The 18486-nt window shown below is 38.5% G+C and overlaps 1 long non-coding RNA gene across 1 annotated transcript in view; it reads left to right on the top strand.

The window, feature by feature from the left end:
* The window catches only part of LOC123457694, a 163061-nt gene extending 144915 nt beyond the window's left edge, over positions 1 to 18146 (top strand). The window contains exon 3 of the long non-coding RNA XR_006635112.1: positions 17978 to 18146. This is a non-coding gene — a long non-coding RNA (uncharacterized LOC123457694). The remainder of the gene's footprint in view (positions 1 to 17977) is intronic.
* Positions 18147 to 18486: the final 340 nt, after the last annotated feature.

Here is an 18486-nt window from a genome sequence, read left to right as displayed (position 1 = left end):
ATTTTTCATTAACAAATGATCCTCACATTGTTACAAGTCATTGAGATTGGATAATCTCTAGCATTCTGAAAAAGCTGATTTCTGACTGATGTTCTTATTTCTTTTGTGGAGGAGCAAATTTTCAGAGATCTTTACTGCAGTTTTTGGAGGTCAGTCTCTTCCAGTGTTTTTTAAAAATCCCCTGGAATATTCATATAAGATTTCTTTTGAATTCTGGGAGGGGAACCATATGATTATTATGTGCAATTTTAAAATGTATTTTTGAGTTCAATAAGTTAATATTTCATTTAGGATTTTTGTATCTATATTTGCAGTAGTAGTCAGCCAACAGTTTTATTTTTCTTGTTCTGATCTTATACAGTTGGTAAAATTGAATTATTTTAGTTTTAGAAAATGAGTTAGACAGCTTTTTCTCATTTTCTATATTTTTGAAAGAGCTTGTGCAAGACTATCTATTTCTTGAAAGTTTGGGAAATGCACCTGTAAAACCAGCTGCATCAGGCAGTATTTTGGGACTATAATTTCCTTAATTGTTTTGTTTAGATTAAAATTTCTGGTTTTGTTTTTTAGCCTAAGTTGGCCTTGAACTCTCTACATAGCTGAGGATGACCATGAACTTCTGACGCTTTGCCTCCCTCCCACTTGCTGCAAGCCCAAGCCTTGTGTGTCATTGGATTTGATTTAAATTTAATGATCATGCTTTTCTCGTGTCTCATTTTTCCCCTTCCTCGTTTATGGCTCTCTGGCCTCATTCATGGAAATCTAGTTTTTGTGTTGGAACAAAACCATCACATGAAAATTTCTAACAATGTCATCTGCCTTCATAGTTTATTCAAAAATATTTTTCTCTTAATTTTTATGTTGAAATATTTTCCCCATCTTCCGCATGCAGAGTTTGTACATGTGTGTGTTATTTATTGATTTTTAACTGAGACAGTTATCAATACAGAAAGCTTACAGCAATGAAATTACATAAATTTTTCCTCTTCCATCTTCTAAGCCAAATCCTTTCTTAGATCCCCAACTGGCTACATGCAATTCTGATCCAATTCTTACTGTCAGTCCAACATTCACTTAGTGTGGCTCTGCTAACCAGAGGTGCTATTTTGTTGGTCTCTTCCTGTTTTCTGAGACTCTGAACCAATGGAGTAAATGATGAGCTATAGCCATCAGCCCTCCAGCCATCAGTGCTGTCCCAGACCTCTCTCTTTCATGTACCTGTGCAGTCCTTTTCTCAAGAGGAATTTCCATCCCAACATCCCTATTGGCTATGCTTTTGTAGTGAAATATTCATGAAAATATTTTCCTTAAGGTGCCTTCTCTTAATGTAGATGGAAGAAAAGATTTGCGAAAGTCATGAGAAAGGAATATCATCATAGGAGAAGGATGGCTACTTCACCATCTGGCTGGTCCTGACTCTGGTTTTCTGAAGTACTGATAAGATTGTAACAAGACACAAGGCCCTTCATGTTTTACTTCACACTGTTCAGAATTAGAACTTTCATTGCTGTTGTGAAACAAGAGGGCGCTCCCAGTTGTTTCTCTCCATGCAGCTCTATGGCTGGGTAGTTAGTGAAAGCTCACTTCAGACCCTGGCAGCCAGCTTGCCTGCACGTCTCAGCTTTCAGGGTTGTTTTTAAATTTGAGCTTCTCTTGGTAATTTTACTGGGCTGCTGGAAGTAACTGCATCAGAGATTGCTAATTTGATTCCATTTAAAAAAGGAATTCTGTTGCACATGAATTTAAAAATATGACTTTTTCAAAATAAAACTTTTTCAAGTTTTATATAAAATAGTTGAGATTCACTTTTGAGTTGCTGTAATATTTAGATTAACCTGTCAAGGATTTACATCTTCTTAATATGTATGCTTTCTTTTCAAGATTTTCTATTTACAATTTGATGTAACTTTTGCTTTGTGTTAGCATATTTCTGTTTTACATTTTGGTTATTGGTGACATGGATTATGTTTATCTAATTTATGATTACATTTAGAGATAATAAATGATAGAGAAGTACTATGGATGTGTACTCATATTTACATTATTTTGAGGGTATGGAAAGGCACAGATGTGTGCATGTGTGGAAGCTAGAGGACAATCTTGCATGTCAGTCTTCTCAGATGCTGTCCACCTTTCCTGAGAGAGCCTCTCATTGGCTTGTATCTTGTTAAGTGCGATAGATTGGCCACAGTTGGGATTATGAGTGTGTGTTTTTCCCAGCTTTTCTTTTTTAATATGGATTCTTAGGGTCAAGCTCAGTACCTCATGCTTACAAAACATTCGAATCATTTTACTGTCAGAGCTATCTCCCCAGCTCCACATATCTATGTTTGTTTTAACCACCTTTATGATTTTAGGGCTGATTTAAATTTTGTATCTAAGTTAACAGTGATGTTGACTGGAACATTACATCTTTTTCCTATTCTTTATTATTTAAGGTATTCCTAACTGTCATTGTATTTATAAGATGCTGCAATGGGTAAATGATTAAGACTGAAATGCGAACTTAAAATTTCTGTGTTATTTTAAAAATTTATTCTTATTAAATATGGTCATACTTAGTATGTAAACAACACATGTTGGTACCATCCTTTCCCTCATCCCTGCCCCTTTTCCAAAGAGTCCTTCCTCATTGGGATGCAGTGCAGGTCAACCCCATGGGGATTGTGAGTCATGCATTGTGGGGTAGCAGTCAGTTATGGAGAAGAGGCAATGTCTCTGTGCAAAATGTCCCAAACTGTGGCTGTAACATTGTTTCCAGCCTCTTTTCACAAAATTCCCTGAGCCATGTTGGGTGTATTTTAAGTCTACTTCAGTGATGGGCTCTTAGGAGCCTCTGGATCTCAGTTTGGTAGGTGTTGAGTGTCCTCAGTGTCTATTTCCTTCACCCTTGTGCTGATATCAGGTTCACTGGGAAAGCAGCACTCTTGCTTATCTCCCCAATTCCTCTGTGGTTTCAGCTGGGGCCAGAGTGAAGTGCACTCTCATTTATCTCCTTAGGTCCCTCTCCTGTCTGAAAAAGAGAAGCAGATTCTCCAATGGAGAGTGAAGTCACCACCAATTAAATGGGATAACCATTATTAATTTAGAGAGAATTTAAAGGATGTAGACCCTCTTATATCCCAAGATTAGTGGGAGCTTGACAATAGAAAGCAAAATCATTATCTGGATTTGATTCTGAATTGTTTCCCTGTTTCATATATGGTTTCCTTTCCACTGAGCAGATCTGTTAGCCAATCCAAGAGGAGTTGGTAACCCACCATGGATGTGTGCCACTATTGCATGTGTGTGAGCATCACATCAGATTGATTGCTATTGAGTAGCTTAGACCCCGAGTTGCTTGGACATATGTTTGTCATTTTCTCCCAGTTGCTCATGTAACACCTTCTGGTGCTAGACAAGCTAACTGTCTGGGGATTTACTTTCTTCCAGCTTCCACCCAGGTCACTCCATGTTCTGTCCCAACAGCGTATGGTGTCTTTGGTAGGAGGGCCTTACCATTATCCTTTGGTGGGTCATCAAGTACTCTGACATAATTCTGCCTTCTTTTGGGAAACCTTGTAGGTCTCTCTGATCAACAGCTCATTGTGGACATTACCCACATGCTGGCCTTGGAAGTTACAGGTCAGTGCCAAGGGAGAAGAAGGTAGAAAAATATAGGTAATAGAAAAGAGAAAGAGAGAGAGAGAAACAGGAGAAGATTGAGGACAGTATATATCATACCCTCTCTAGGCCCCTGTGAATCAGGTATTCTCTCTAAGCACCTAATGAAGATTTGACTTTTTGGTATGTCTTTCAGGCTGTAGGATTTTATAGTACCATTTTCATTGAGGTCCAGTTTTTTTTGTCCCCCTCCCTTACTCTTCCCTCCTGCCCCACCATCCCTATAGTCCAGTCCTTGAGATGTTTATTAGGTATGTCAGCATTATGGGCAGATTTTGGTTAGGAGCCACAGATGAGTGAGACCATGTGATGATTATCTTTCTATGATTGGGTGAATGCACTGAGAATGATTTGTTCCAAGTTTGACCATTTTACTTCAAATTTCATTGTGTTATTTTTCTTTACTGCTGTGTAGAATTCCATCATGTAGATATACCACATCTTAGTTATCCATTCATTTAATGATGGACATCTGGGTTGATTCCAGCTCTTAGCTATTATGAATTGAGCAGCTATAAACATGGTTGAGCAAATATCTCTGAGCTGAGGTTTGGAGCTTTTAGGGTAAATGCCTACTAAAGGAAAAACTGGGTCTGTTGGTATCTCTATATTCATCCTTTTTAGGAGTCTCCATATTGATTTCCATGATGGTTATTGTGGAAGGTTTTTCTTTCACCATCTATTATGAGGGATACTTTTGCTAGGCAGAGTAGTTTGTGTTAGAAGCCAAAAGTTCTTAGAGTTTGTAGTGTTCCATTCCAGGCCCTTTGGCTTTTAAGGTTTCCATTGAGAAGTCTGAAGTAATTCTGATGGGATTTCCTTTATATGTAACATGTTGTCTTTCTAGCTGCCTTTTGGGCTTTCCCTTTGTGATTGATGTTTAGAGTCTTAATGATAATATGTCTTGGAGAATTTCTGCTTTGGTCCAGTCTGTTTGGAGTTTTGTTAGCTTTTTGTACCTTGATGGGACTTTCTTTTGAGATTGGAAAAATTTTATTAGATAATTTTGTTGAATAAGTTTTCCATGCCTTTGTTCTGTATTTCTTCCCCTTCTGGTATTCCCATGATCTGAATGTTAGGATGCTTAAGGGTATCCCACAGTTCTCCCATATTCTGTTCACATAAATTTTTGAACTCGTTGAAACTTTTGGACTTATAAACTGTTTCTTTTGTCTTGTCTTCCAGTTCTGAGTTTATATCTTCCACAGGACTGACCCTATTCTTGAAAGCTTCTGTAGAGTTTTGGGCTTGTTCAGTTTGGTTTGTATTTTCTCCTGCTTTTTTATGTATAGTTTCCAACCCTCTGTAGTGTTCCCTTTTCACGTCATTTTCTGATTTTCTCAATGCTTCTTGGAGTTCATCCTTGTATTTTTCATTTTTATTTTTTATTTTTTGTATCTTAGCTGAGCTTAGCCAGCTGGTTTTTGAGGTCCTCTTTTATTCACTCTCCTTCAGATCATCTAACTGTCTTAGGAACCCTTCCTGGTTCTTTTCTAGTAGGTCTAATCTAGTGAGCATACCATTCATACAATTATAGATCCTTTGCTGAGTTTCTGAAAGTTCTGCTATTTGCTTGGCCAGGATTGCATAGTTTGTTTCTTCATTTTGGGGTTCTGATCCTATTGTTTCTTCTAAGTTTTGATTAGAGACATCCATTTTGGGACTGGGAAATCTAGCTGGATTTACTTGCATCTGATTTTTTTCTGCTACTCATTTTTCTGCTGTGGTCTGCCCACCACAATGTTTCAGAAAGACTAGGGTGTGGGATGCTAGCCTGCTGGCCAGGGGTGGTGGGGGGTGGTGGTGAGTGGAGTGTGATCACCCACCGAGTTCAGTAACGCTTGGGCGGAGACACTACCGTGGGCCCCTGTTTGAGTGTGGGAGGGTACAGCAACGGGTGGGATGGCGATTGTGCATGGGGCTCAGAGGGCCTGAGCTGGAATGGTGACTGGGCAGGCGAGGGCACATGGGGGTATGCAAGACTGGGAGAGACTGATTATCACATGTGGGGATCAGCAAGGCTAGGGGGGACCAGTGATCACACACAGGACTGCAAGGGCAAGCAGGAATGGTGATTGCTCTTGCCTGTGGAGGTCAACAGGCTGGGTGGGACCAGCAATCTGCCTGAGGGTCAGCAAGGCTGGGTGGGACTGTCAATCTCACGCAGTCAGAAAGGCTGGTGGGACTGGTGACTGCGCAGGGGTCTGTAAGGCTGGGCTGGAATGGCGACTGGGACAGTGATTGTGCCCGTGGAGTTCTGCCTGGTGAACAGCAAGGCTAGGGCCGATGACTTAGCTATCTTGGGTCCACTTGGCCTACAGTTAGTGCAGGAGGGACCTCCCACTGGGTCTGCAGCTAGTATGGCTGCTTGAGGGATTGGGGAACTGGTGGGCTACCCAAGAGAGTGGGAATCACTGGATTCCCTATTTTGCTGCTCCACACCCTCCCACTGAAAGCCTACTAGAACTGGTTAACCCCTAAACAAAAAATACCACCCCCAAACTTAAGGGTCTTGCCTTTTCTTTCCCCAGAGGTGAGGCGAGGTTAGGAGCATGCCATCTTGACCAGAAATCCTCAAATCTTGATTCTTTCTTTCCATCTAGAGCTCTTTGGGGTGGATTCTTTTTGTTTTCCAGTGCCTTTAGGTGGACAGTAATTTGGGATCTCTCTGTCTTTGTAATGAAGGCATTTATTACTATGAATTTTCCCCTAAGTGTCCCTTCATTGTGTTCCATAAGTTTTGGTATGTTGGATTTTCATTATCATTCAATTTTAGGAATTTTACAAGTTCTTTTTGATTTCTTCCACAACCCATTCAGTGTTTAGAAGTGTGATGTTTAGTCTCCAGGAACTGGTGGAGTTCTTGATGTGTCTCTTGTTAATTTCTAGCTTTACAACATTGTGATCTGACATGGTGCAGGAAGTTATTTTAGTTTTCCTGACTTTATGGAGGCACATTTTATGGCCTAATATATGGTCAATTTTGGAGAAGGTTTTGTGGGTTGATGAGAAAAATGTGTATTCTATAGTGTTGGGGTAAAAAGTTCTGTAGATATTTGTTAGGTCTAGTTGATATATGATTTTGTTGAGCTCTAGTATTTCCCTGTTGATTTTCTGCTTGGATAATCTGTCTATTAATGACAGTGGAGTATTGAAGTCTTGACTATGATGTTGTTGGCATTTATTTCTGCTTTGTTGTCAAGTAGATTTTGTTTTATAAACTGTGGCACATCTGTGTTTGGTGCATATATATTTGTAATTGTGATGTGCTCATGTTGTATCATTCCCTTGATAAGTAAGAAGTGGCCTCATTTGTCCTTCTTAGTATTTTTGGATTATTAGATATTCATATAGAAGTACCCATTTATTTTTTATTTCCATTTGCTGGGAATATCATTTTCCATCCTTTCACCCTGAGGAGGTGTCTATCTTTAATGGTGAGGTGGGTTTCTTGGAGACAGCAGATAAAAGGGTCCAGTTTTTGATCCATCCTGAGAATTTGTGTCTTTTGATGGATGAGTTTAAGACCATTAATATTTAAGGTTATTACTGTGAGGTTTGAATTATTCCCTGCCAGGATGAGGTGTTTTGTGGGGTTTGGTGCTTTCTTGTGTTTTGTACTGTGTTGTGTCTGGTTTATTTTTTATTTCTTTTCTTTTCTTTTTTTTTTTGGTATTGTGATCTTCTTCTTGGCTCTTGAGATTGGTTGTTTGACTCTTCTATTTGTGGTATTCCTCAATTATTCTTTGTAGGCTTGGCTTTGTGTTCATATAATCATAGAGTTGACTTTTTTCATGGAAAATTTTCCTTTCACCATCTATTTTTTTTTTTCATTTTTTTTTTTTTTTAGTAACAATTCTTTTTTTTTTCTTAATTATTTATTTATTTGAGAGCAACAGACACAGAGAGAAAGACAGATAGAAGGAGAGAGAGAGAATGGGCGCGCCAGGGCTTCCAGCCTCTGCAAACGAGCTCCAGACGCGAGCGCCCCCTTGTGCATCTGGCTAACGTGGGACCTGGGGAACCGAGCCTCGAACCGGGGTCCTTAGGCTTCACAGGCAAGAGCTTAACCGCTAAGCCATCTCTCCAGCCCCTTTCACCATCTATTATGAGGGATGCTTTTGCTGGGTAGAGTAGCTTAGGTTGGAGCCATAGTGTTTTAGACTTTTAAGTGTTCCATTCCAGACCCTTCTGGCTTTTCAGGGTTTCCATTGAGAAATCTGATGTAATTCTGTTGGGATTGCCTTTGTATGTTGTGAGTTTTTTGTCTCTTGTTTTTAATATTCTCTTTGTTTCCATTGTTAAGAGTTTGAACTATAATGTGCCTTGGAGAGTTTCTTCTTTGGTCCTGTGTGTTTGTTGTTCTGTGGACTTACTGTATCTGGATGGGCCTCTCCTTTTGGTAAATTTTTCTTCAATACTTTTTGTTGAATATGTTCTGTATGCCTTTGGCCTGGATGTCCTTTCCTCTGTTATACCCATGAACCACAAGTTTGGTCCTTTTAGGACATCTCACAGTTCCCTCATATTCTGTTCACATGATTTTTGAACTTAGTGAAATTTTTGGCCTCTTGATCTATTTCTTCTGTCTTGTCTTCCAGGTCAGAGGTTCTGTCTTTCACATGTGTTACTCTGTTAGTGAGGGTTTCCAGAGAGATTCTTATAAGTTTTATTTGATTTTTGTTTTCAGTTGGGTTATTTTGCATTGTGTCCATCTCTTTTGTGAGGTAGAGTTTCAGTTCAAGTTCTGATTTTCTGATGCTTCCTATTGATATGATTGTTGGTTCTTTGATGGTTTGCTTCCAGTTCACCAATTCTTTTGATCATGGTCTCATTGGTGGTTGTGTTTTCACTTTTGTATTGAATTTCTATTGATTATGATTCCATTGAAGGCTTCCATTGTAGGACTAAGCATCCTTGGTGGAGATCTCTCAGTCTTCTAACTTTCATTGGCCTTTTTGGATTGTAGTCTACCCATTTTAGGGAGACTATTTTGTTGAGGAGGTAGCAAGTTTTTGTCCTTTTGCTTGTGCCCTCTCTGACTCAGGTGAACAGAGATGTTGGTACCCAGTGGCCAGTGAGTATACCAGAACAAAAGACCTGATTCCACAGCCCACACAAGGACCAGGCCTCCCCAAGAAAAGCACAATGGGACTTACTGGGACTAGGAAACTGGGAGGAGTCAGGGAATAGAGGTCTGGCCTGCTCAATCCATGGTGCTCCTGCCTGCACACCATCTGGTGCAGGATGTCAGGGAACTTGGAGGAAACCAGGAAAGAGGAATCTGTCCTACTCAGTCCACATAGTGCCAGCATACCGTCTGGTGCAAGGTACCAGGACCAGGTAACTGGCAGGATCTGGGGAACAGGGATCTTTGCCTACTCACTCCACATAGTGTCCACATGCACACCCTCCCTGGCAGGGTGGTGGGACCAGGGAACTGGGAGAAGCTTGGAAACAGGGATCTGGCCTACTCACTCTATGCTGTGCCTGCCTATTTCTGTGTTTTTTTTAAAACATATTTTATTTATTTATTTCTAAGGAGAGAGAGAGAGAGAGAGAGAGAGAGAGAGAGAGAGAGAGAGGATGAGAAAGAATGAACAGGTGTGCCAGGACCTCTAGCCACTGCAAACTAACTACAGACCCATGTGCCACTTTGTGCATCTGGCTTTATGTGGGTCCTGGGTCATTAGGCTTTGTAGGAAAATACCTTAATTACTGAGCCATCTCTACAGTCCTCTGTTTTTAATGTGAGCAGCTAATGTTGTCTCAGTGATGTGGAATGCTAGTTTGTGGTTTAAAGTAGATTTTCCTTTGTATTGAATGTAGCACCACACAGATTTAATATTGTTCTCATTAAAAGAAAATATTTTTCCAAGCAAGTACCTTTAATTTCTGAGTCATCTTCCAAGCTAAAATGAAATATTTTTCTATATCTAATTTTCTTTTTAAAACATAAATAAGTTTTGGTGGTTTTTTTTTTTTTTTTTGAAAATCCTTTGGGCCATTTGTTTAAATACACCTTTTATCACTTGTATTATTGGTATGGTATACTGTTCTGATAACTTTTCTTAAAATGAATAATTTTCCAATTTCTGTGGCAAATCCCACTTGTTCATAATGTGTTATTTTTAAGTAAATAGTTGAATAATTTTATTTTGCTTGGCCTTTTTGCATGCACATTGAAATTGATCTGTAGCTTGTTTTATATTATATTTACTAGGTTTACGATCCTAGACCATATTTTACTTATAGATTTACCATTTTGATGGATTCAAAATGAGTAACATAACATTGGTATCTCTGATCATTTTAGATAATTTGTCTATAAACTTATGCCTTTAACGTCTTTGCTGTTATTTTCAACTTGGTTTCCAGTTTCTTATTTTTCTAGAAAAAAAATTATTTCATGAAATTCATTTCAATACAACTGTATATTCACTCAATTTTATTTTTCTGTTTTTTATTACCCATTCTTTCTCATTTCTCTTTAATTTATTTGTATTTTACTCATTAATATTTTCAAATATCTTATTTATTTATTAGAGAGAGAGAGAGAAAGAGAGAGGGAGAATGGGCACACCAGCACCTCTAGCTGCTACAAGTAAACTCCAGATGCATATGCCAGTTTGTGCATCCAGCTTTACCTGGGTACTAGGAAATCAAACCTGGGTCCTTTGACTTTGCTAGCAAGTGTCTTAACCCTCTAATCCTGTACGCTAGCCCTTGATTCTTTTTTTTTTTTTTTTGCTATTTTTTAAAAAAATTTTTATTTATTTATTTGAGAGCGACAGACACAGAGAGAAAGACAGATAGAGGGATAGAGAGAGAATGGGCGCACCAGGGCTTCCAGCCTCTGCAAACGAACTCCAGACGCGTGCATCCCCTTGTGCATCTGGCTAATGTGGGACCTGGGGAACCGAGCCTTGAACCGGGGTCCTTAGGCTTCACAGGCAAGCGCTTAACCGCTAAGCCATCTCTCCAGCCCCCCTTTTTATTTTTGCTATTTATCCATTTGTTTTTAACAATTTAGATCTTGGATTTGTTTTTTTCAATTACCCATTCATTTTTTTCTCTATTTTACATCATGTACATATGTGCTGTCTAGTTGTGTATGCATGTTCATATGTATGTGTATATGCATGCTTGGGGAAGACAGAGATCAATATCAGGTGCCTTCAGAAATTGCTTTCCACATTATTTTTTGAAACAGGATCACTCTTTTGAACCTGGAGCTCACCTATTTGGTTCAATTAGCTAGCCAGTGAGCTGTGAGAATCCTTCTTTCTCTGTCTCCTCACTGCTGAGATTACAAGCATATATCACAACATCAGGTTTTATGTAGGTGTTGGGGATCCAAAACTTAGGTCCTCATGCTGGTGAGGCAAAAATGCTTTGCTGACTGAGACATCTCCCTAGCTCCTGTTCAAGTTTTCAACATGCTTATTCAATTTTATTTTTCCCTTTTTCTTCTTTCTTTGGTTTGGGCTGTCTCGTTCTTCTAGATAATTAATTCATTCACAAATGTTTCCTAATTGTCTATAATGTAGAAGGTATTTTTTTACATGTTGAAGATAATGGCTTATAGTGAACAAAGTCAGTCTATAAGTGTATATATCAGTATAATTCTATATATACTATTCTGGTAGGAACTTTTAATATAAGGTCTGGTCTCTTCTCTTAAATTTTTAAGTGCACAGCATATTGTTAACTATAGGCAAAACATTGTACAACAAAATCTCTAAAAGTTGTTTGCTGATATGACAGAAAAATCTATACCCATTGAGTAACACTTCATTTTTCTCTTTTTTCCTGACAATAACAATACTTTCTGCCTTTATGAGTTTGCCATTTGAGGTACTTTATGTAAGTAGAAACAAGCAATGTTTTTCCTTCTGTGACTGACATATTTCACTTAGCATAATATCCTCCATGTTCATCCGTGTTGTATATGACGAGTTTTCATTCTTTTTAAGACAGTGATATTCCATTGTGTGTATATGTCACATTTTCTGTCAGTCATCTGTTGATGTACATTTAGCTTGTTTCACACTTTAGCTATCACGAATAATACTACAAAAAATATAAGAATGCAAATTTCTTTACAACTTCCCAATTTCAGTTCTTTTGGACAAGTATCCAAAATGTTATAGCAGGATTATACCCAGGTGTATTATAGTGTGTTTTTTTTAAGGAAACTCCACTCTTCTATAGTGTCTGCACAATTTTACATTCTTGTCAGTGATGTACAAAGTAGCCTTTTACAGTCTTCACCAGCATATATTATCTTTTATTTATTTGATAATAGCTATCCTAGGAGCTATAAAGTGATATTTCAGTGTGGTGTAGTTTGATTCCTCTGATGATAAAGTGATATTGAGGATCTTTTAATATACCTGTTGGCAGTTTATGTGTCTTATTTGGAGAAATATTTATTTCAGTGTTTGAGCTTTTTATTTTTATTTATTTAATTGAGAGCAACAGACAAACAGAGAGAGAAAAGGGGAGAGAGAGAGAGAGAGAGAGAGAGAGAGAGAGAGAGAGAGAGAGAGAGAATGGGTACACCAGGGCTTCCAGCCAATGCAAACAAACTCCAGACACGTGTACCCCCCCTCCCACCATGCATCTGGCTGACATGGGTCCTGGAAATTGAGCCTCGAACTGGGGTCTTTAGGCTTCACAGGCAATTGCTTAACTGCTAAGCCATCTCTCCAGTCTTTGACCTTTTATAAGCTGGATGTGATTTGTAGATTTTTGCTATTGAATTGTAAGAGTTCCTATTATATTTTGGAGATAAACACCTTATCAAATGTATGGTTTACAAGTATTTTTCTCTCATTTCACTGATTGCCATTTCAACATGTTGAGTATTTGCTCTGCAGATGCTGTGAATTTGATGCAATCCCACTTTTTTTAAAAAAAAATTATTTATTTATTTATTTATTTATTTATTTGAGAGTGACAGACACAGAGAGAAAGACAGATAGAAGGAGAGAGAGAGAATGGGCGCGCCAGGGCTTCCAGCCTCTGCAAACAAACTCCAGACGTGTGCGCCCCCTTGTGCATCTGGCTAACGTGGGACCTGGGGAACCGAGCCTTGAACCGGGGTCCTTAGGCTTCGCAGGCAAGCGCTTAACTGCTAAGCCATCTCTCCAGCCCCAATCCCACTTTTTGACTTATGTTGCCTGTGCTTCTGGTGTTATATTCAAGAACTCATTGCCAAGACCAATGCCATAAAGTTTCCCCTACATTTCTTTCTAGGAGTTTTGTAGCTTCAACCTTATATTTAAATCATTGATCAATTTTTACATTAATTTTTGTGAATGGTACAAGATACTAGGCCAATTTCATCTTTCATGTGGATGATGTCCGTTTATTCCAATACCATTAGTTGAATGAAATTTCTTTCCCCATTGTGTTGTCTCAGTTTATTTGTCAAAAATGATTCACCCCTGATGTGTAGATTTATTTTGTTCCATTGGTATATGTACTTATAGCGTGTAGTATATTTTGAAATTAGGAAGTAGAATTCCTCCAGCTTCATTCTTCTTCCTCAAGATTATTTGGCTCTTTGGGGTCCTTTGGGTTTATATATGAATATTAAGGTTGGTTTTAAAATTTCAGTTTAAAATTTTTTCTAATAATTATAATTCTAATGAGCTTTCAATTGAGAATTTAGATTGGTGTGAAGATTTTAACAATGCTATCTTCTAGTCCATAGGCATGGAATGTATATACATTTCTTTGCCTTTCTTAATCTGTTCCATCAGTATTTTATAGTTTTCCTGGTGCCAATCTTTTACCTGCTCTATTAACCTTATTTCCAAGTATTTTATACTTTTTGATGATATTACAAATGACATTATATTCTTATTTTCCTTTTGAGATAGTTATCAGTATATGAGAATTTTAATGTTGATTTTTGTGTTTTGAAACTTTACTGAATTTGTTTACTATTTTTAATAGTATTATTGGTGGAATCTTTGAAATTTTATGTATGATTACCTTATCTGCAGATGAAATTCATTGCACTTCTTTACTTTTGATTTGGATGTCATTTAATTCTCTCTTTTTTTTTCCTCATTACTCTGCCCAATGTTGAGTAGAAGTAGTTAGAGTAGGCATCTGTGTTTTGTTTCTGATATTAAAGGAAATTTTGATTTTTTTAACCATAGGAGATAATGTTAGCTATGGATGATTTCAATGTCTGTCTCCATCAAAACTCATGTTGAATTTAATTAATCATTAAAAGGTGGGATCATTAAGAGATACTTAGAGCATGAGAGGTCTGCCTTCATTAGTGGAATTAATACCATTATAAAAAGGTGAGCTCAGGGTTGGGGAGGTGGCTCAGTGGTTAAAGGTATTTACTTGCATAGCTTGCTGGCCTAGGTTAAATTCTATAGTGCCAACATAGAACCAGATGCAAAAATCACATGTGTTTGGCATTTGTTGGCAGTGACAAGAGACCATGGTGAGTACACACACTCACACACTAAAACAAAGTATCTCTCCTCCTCTTACCCCCCTCTCCTACCACTAAGTAATGATGCAGTAGCAACACAGCCCTTTCTAGCAGCCAGTACATTGTAACTTGATCATAGAACTTCCAAGCCTCCAGAATTGAGTCCACACATTACTGCTCTTTATGTATTTCCTGGATTTCTCAGATATTCTAAAATAGCATGGAACAGACTAAGTCGGGTTGTCTGTATGTCCTTTACAATGTTCAGGCACTTTTCTTGATGAGATATATAATATATTGGAATTTACTTTGCTATCACTGCATCTAATTGACATATACGGTTTCAAAAACCTTTTTTATGTTGTCTGCTCTTGTTTTCTTCATTATTGCTCTGTAGGTAAATTCTGTTTACAGAATATTTATACTCAAAATTGCAGGCAGACTGTCATGTTTGCCCAGTATTGATGTGGATACTGGAGATCCCGACACCATTTGAACTGCAGTTATCACATTTGTTCAGCAAGTGCTTTATGCATTGAGCTATCTCTCCAGTTCCTTTGCATTTGTTGTGGGGGGATCTGGGTCTCATTGTCTCATGTAGCTCAAACTGGCCTCAAACTCATTATGTAACTGAGGTGAGACATGAACTACTGATTGTCCTGCATCTGCCCTTTGGATGCTGGAGTCACAGGTGTGCACCACCACATCTTCCAGTGCATTTATTAATTGTTTCTCAATCATATTTTATAGCTTATAAAGCTCGTCTTGGATATATTGTTATTCAAACCTCATAAGAATTTTTGAAACAGGCAAGTAAGCATGTGATGTTAATCCATTATATATATAAAAATAAGACACATGGAAATAAAAACTATACTCAAATCTGCAGGGTTTTTTGCTAGTCTTTTTTTTTTTTGCTAGTTTTTCACTAATCTACATGTAGTGTTAGTGCTTATGAACACATGTTCCTATGCATGTGTGTGCATGTGTGTATGCACATGCATGTAGAAGAGGTTGAGTCAGGTGTCTTTCTCAATCATTTTCCACCTTATTACTGAGATAAGTCTCTCACTGAAACTAAAGCTAACTTCAAGATTCCCACTGTGATTAAAGGTATGTGACACCCTGCCCAGATTTTACATGGGTGTTGATATCTGAACCCAGGTCCATCATGCTTGCATAGCAAGCACTTTACAAACCAAGACATCTCCCCAGCCCACATCTCCTGCTTTTTGATGGAATATCTGAAAGTACAGCTCAACTCCCTGTCTCCTAGTCCTAGATTTATTTCACAATGTCACAATACTCCAAATCAATTCTGAAGTGAAACACTTCAATGTGAAGTCTTTTCTCATACTTGGCTACAAATGGTATATAATTTTAATAACATATGCTTATTTCCAGAGAAAGGATTTTATCTACATTCTATGCCAATGTTATTTTAATGTGTGACATTACATAGCAGGCTGCATACTCTTCCATGAAAAAAATTTAGGAAAAAAATGTTTGCATGTGTCTATTTTTGAAGATCCATTCTAATTTAAGGAATCATGATAATTGAAAACCCAAATTTCAGAACGAATTAGAATAAAAATCTTTGTTAAATCTTGACTCTTGTCTCCTTTGAAGCCAAAGTGACTCTAATGAGAAGTCTGGAAAAATTTCTTAAGGTTCCTCATAAATTTCGTGAATGAAATTATAGGACAGGTGGGTGTTAGAATCTTCTACCCTTTTCTCCTTGTCTCGGTGTACCAAAGAGCTCATCACTGTCACTTTGTCTCAGGAATGAGTCACATTATAACAACTGTAGTTACAATCATACCTATTCTTTTTTCTACTTAGTACTTCAAAATTTTACAAATCCCAATTCCATATATTCCTTATGGATTCTATGAAAAGGAAGGTCTGGCCCTATGAATCCCATTTTACAGATAAGGGAGTGAATTCAGAGTGGGAGAGCCTTGCTTAAATTCATGGTAAGTATAGCTCACATCATTTGGCCCACCGTGTAGGATATTATGTGCCACTTTGGATTATTTTATTTTTGTCCTGAGATCCTTAGGAAGATTATTTTGAGAACAAGGGATGCTTACTTGAAGTTTTTCCAGACTATCATCAATCATGTTGCAATACTGAAGGAAACATTCTTCTTTATAATATATAAAACACCTTAAATAGAAAATATGAGGTAATATAGCATTCTGGTATTCAGTGAAATTAAAAACCCCAAATAAAAGTTGAAACTCATGTATCTACTTGATCTCACTAGCATGATTTTAGTAGTAAATAGTTCATATTTTTTCTTGGTGTAATGTATTACAATATATTGGATTTTGTAAGCTAATATGTTCAGAGCTCCAACATATGCACCCCCCCACTCAGATATGCATGTTCTTTTAGAAGCTCCAGTGTTTTCTACAAGATCACCCAGTAGTTCAAGAGAATTAGAATGGCTTCCAAAACAGAATGCTGATCTCCCAGGCCACATCCATAGGCAACAAGAGCACAAAGACTGTCCTCCAGGGTTTTAGAAATACTCTCTCCAGTTCCCTGGGTGGGCAATAAATCAGGGTGTACTCAGCTTTGTTCACATGAGGGCGAGGTGATCTGTAAGGGCATCTTTCTCAGTTCTAAAGACAACCCCTATGCTGCAATTACTTCTCTTCTTTCTTCCTTTTCTAAACTCACTGTTATTCTTCCCACTTAGCTGTGTGCTATTGAAAAAGTATTGACTTGGCAACGCTCCTCTTTGGAATTGCAAGTGGCAGGGAGGAGGCTCTCTGTTCTCAAAGTCTTTGTTAAACCATTGGGTAAAGATTAAATGGGAATGTGCTTGGGCTATGGCCATCATCACCCCACCGTTGGATGAGGGGCCCTTGGGTTCTTACTTTGTTGTGCAGGTCTCCAGAACCATTGGTGTGACCACCTCCACAGTGCCTCAGATGTTCACAGTACAGTCTTCCCCATGAAGGTCGGTAATGATGCACCAGTGTTGCTCTATGCTTCTCCAGAAGGAGCAGGCCATCCCTGTAGGGAGGAAGCTTGGCTTGGGAATGAAAGGAAGAGTGAGGGAGGGTGTCTTCACAGAGCACCAAGCTGAGCCCTATACATTATGGGATGGGGGGAGGAATCAAGGAAGTCACATCATATCCCAAAATGGAAAAAGAAAAGTATGAAAGATGGACATGCAGTAAGAGGAATATGAGTCCCATAGAGAAGGCAGGGCTATGGAATGGTTTAACCCTCTCTCTTATACTGTCATGTAGACAACAATATTGCTATCCTAAAGAACAATATAATATGAGCCAAAGAGGTGAGTGTCATAGGTAGTTTAAAGGTTATTTGTAGCCACATTGAAAAAAGACAAAAAGCAAAACTAAAAGTTAAGACCCTATTGCTAAAGACACCGCAGGCTGTTGTCACAGGACACTGGAATATCATGCTGCAACAGAAAGGGAAACTAGCTGCCTCATGGAGCCCTCATGGTGCCTGAAAGCCCTTTGAGAACCACTGGAGGACAGCGGCCATCAACAGCACAAATAAGCAGGGGACCCTGCAGACTATGAAGTCAACCAGCCAGACAAGAAGGACACACTTGTGCAATAGTGGCCCACAGCCTCTGCAGGTAGCCCGCCATTCTCTAATTGGACATGAGGCCTTCTCAGTGGGAAATAACTTATATCTGGTACTAGAAACCAAGTCAGAATCCCACAGTCAGGAGACTCAGACTTCAGAAAGAAGCCCTCACTGCTCTCTGGAAAAGAAAATCAAGCTCTTAAATAACTTTGCATGCCCCCTTTAGCCCAAGCTGCTCTCATTCTTGTTTAGAAAATCTGTTTTATTTTACAGGTGGCAGAGAAAATGAACTAAGATCTATCAATAAGAAGATAACCTACAGCCCACCATGAGACATGCCACCTCTATTACATCTGCAAGAGTCCAGGAGAAAATTGCAGAGGAAACAGTGACGTGAATACTGTTTTTGCTACTAACCTGACAACTGGTTCTGGGGTGATGGTGACAGACACAGTGATCATTCAAAACCTACCAAAGCAGAAGTCCAGAAGCTACAATAAATAATACAATAAAGAGCTTAACAATAAATCAGTGTGCCATGGCTCAGGGAACATTGTGGGAGAGGGGACAGAAAGAAAGTAAGAGCCTCAGAGTGGGTAGGAATATTCTGAGGCATAGTCCCCTGGTACCTCACAGGGATTAACTAAGGCCTTTATGACCCCACAGTGAATACCATAACCCCACTGAGGAGGGCTCTTGAGGTAATAGGAATAGAGGTGAGGGGATAAAAGAGTATAACATGTTATAATACATATATATATATACATATATATGTATATATA

Source organism: Jaculus jaculus, chromosome 1 (assembly GCF_020740685.1).
Source record: "Jaculus jaculus isolate mJacJac1 chromosome 1, mJacJac1.mat.Y.cur, whole genome shotgun sequence".
Classification (NCBI taxonomy): Eukaryota; Metazoa; Chordata; class Mammalia; order Rodentia; family Dipodidae; genus Jaculus; species Jaculus jaculus.
The sequence above is the reverse complement of the archived record's forward strand: the minus strand, read 5'-3'. Positions and strand labels throughout refer to the sequence as shown.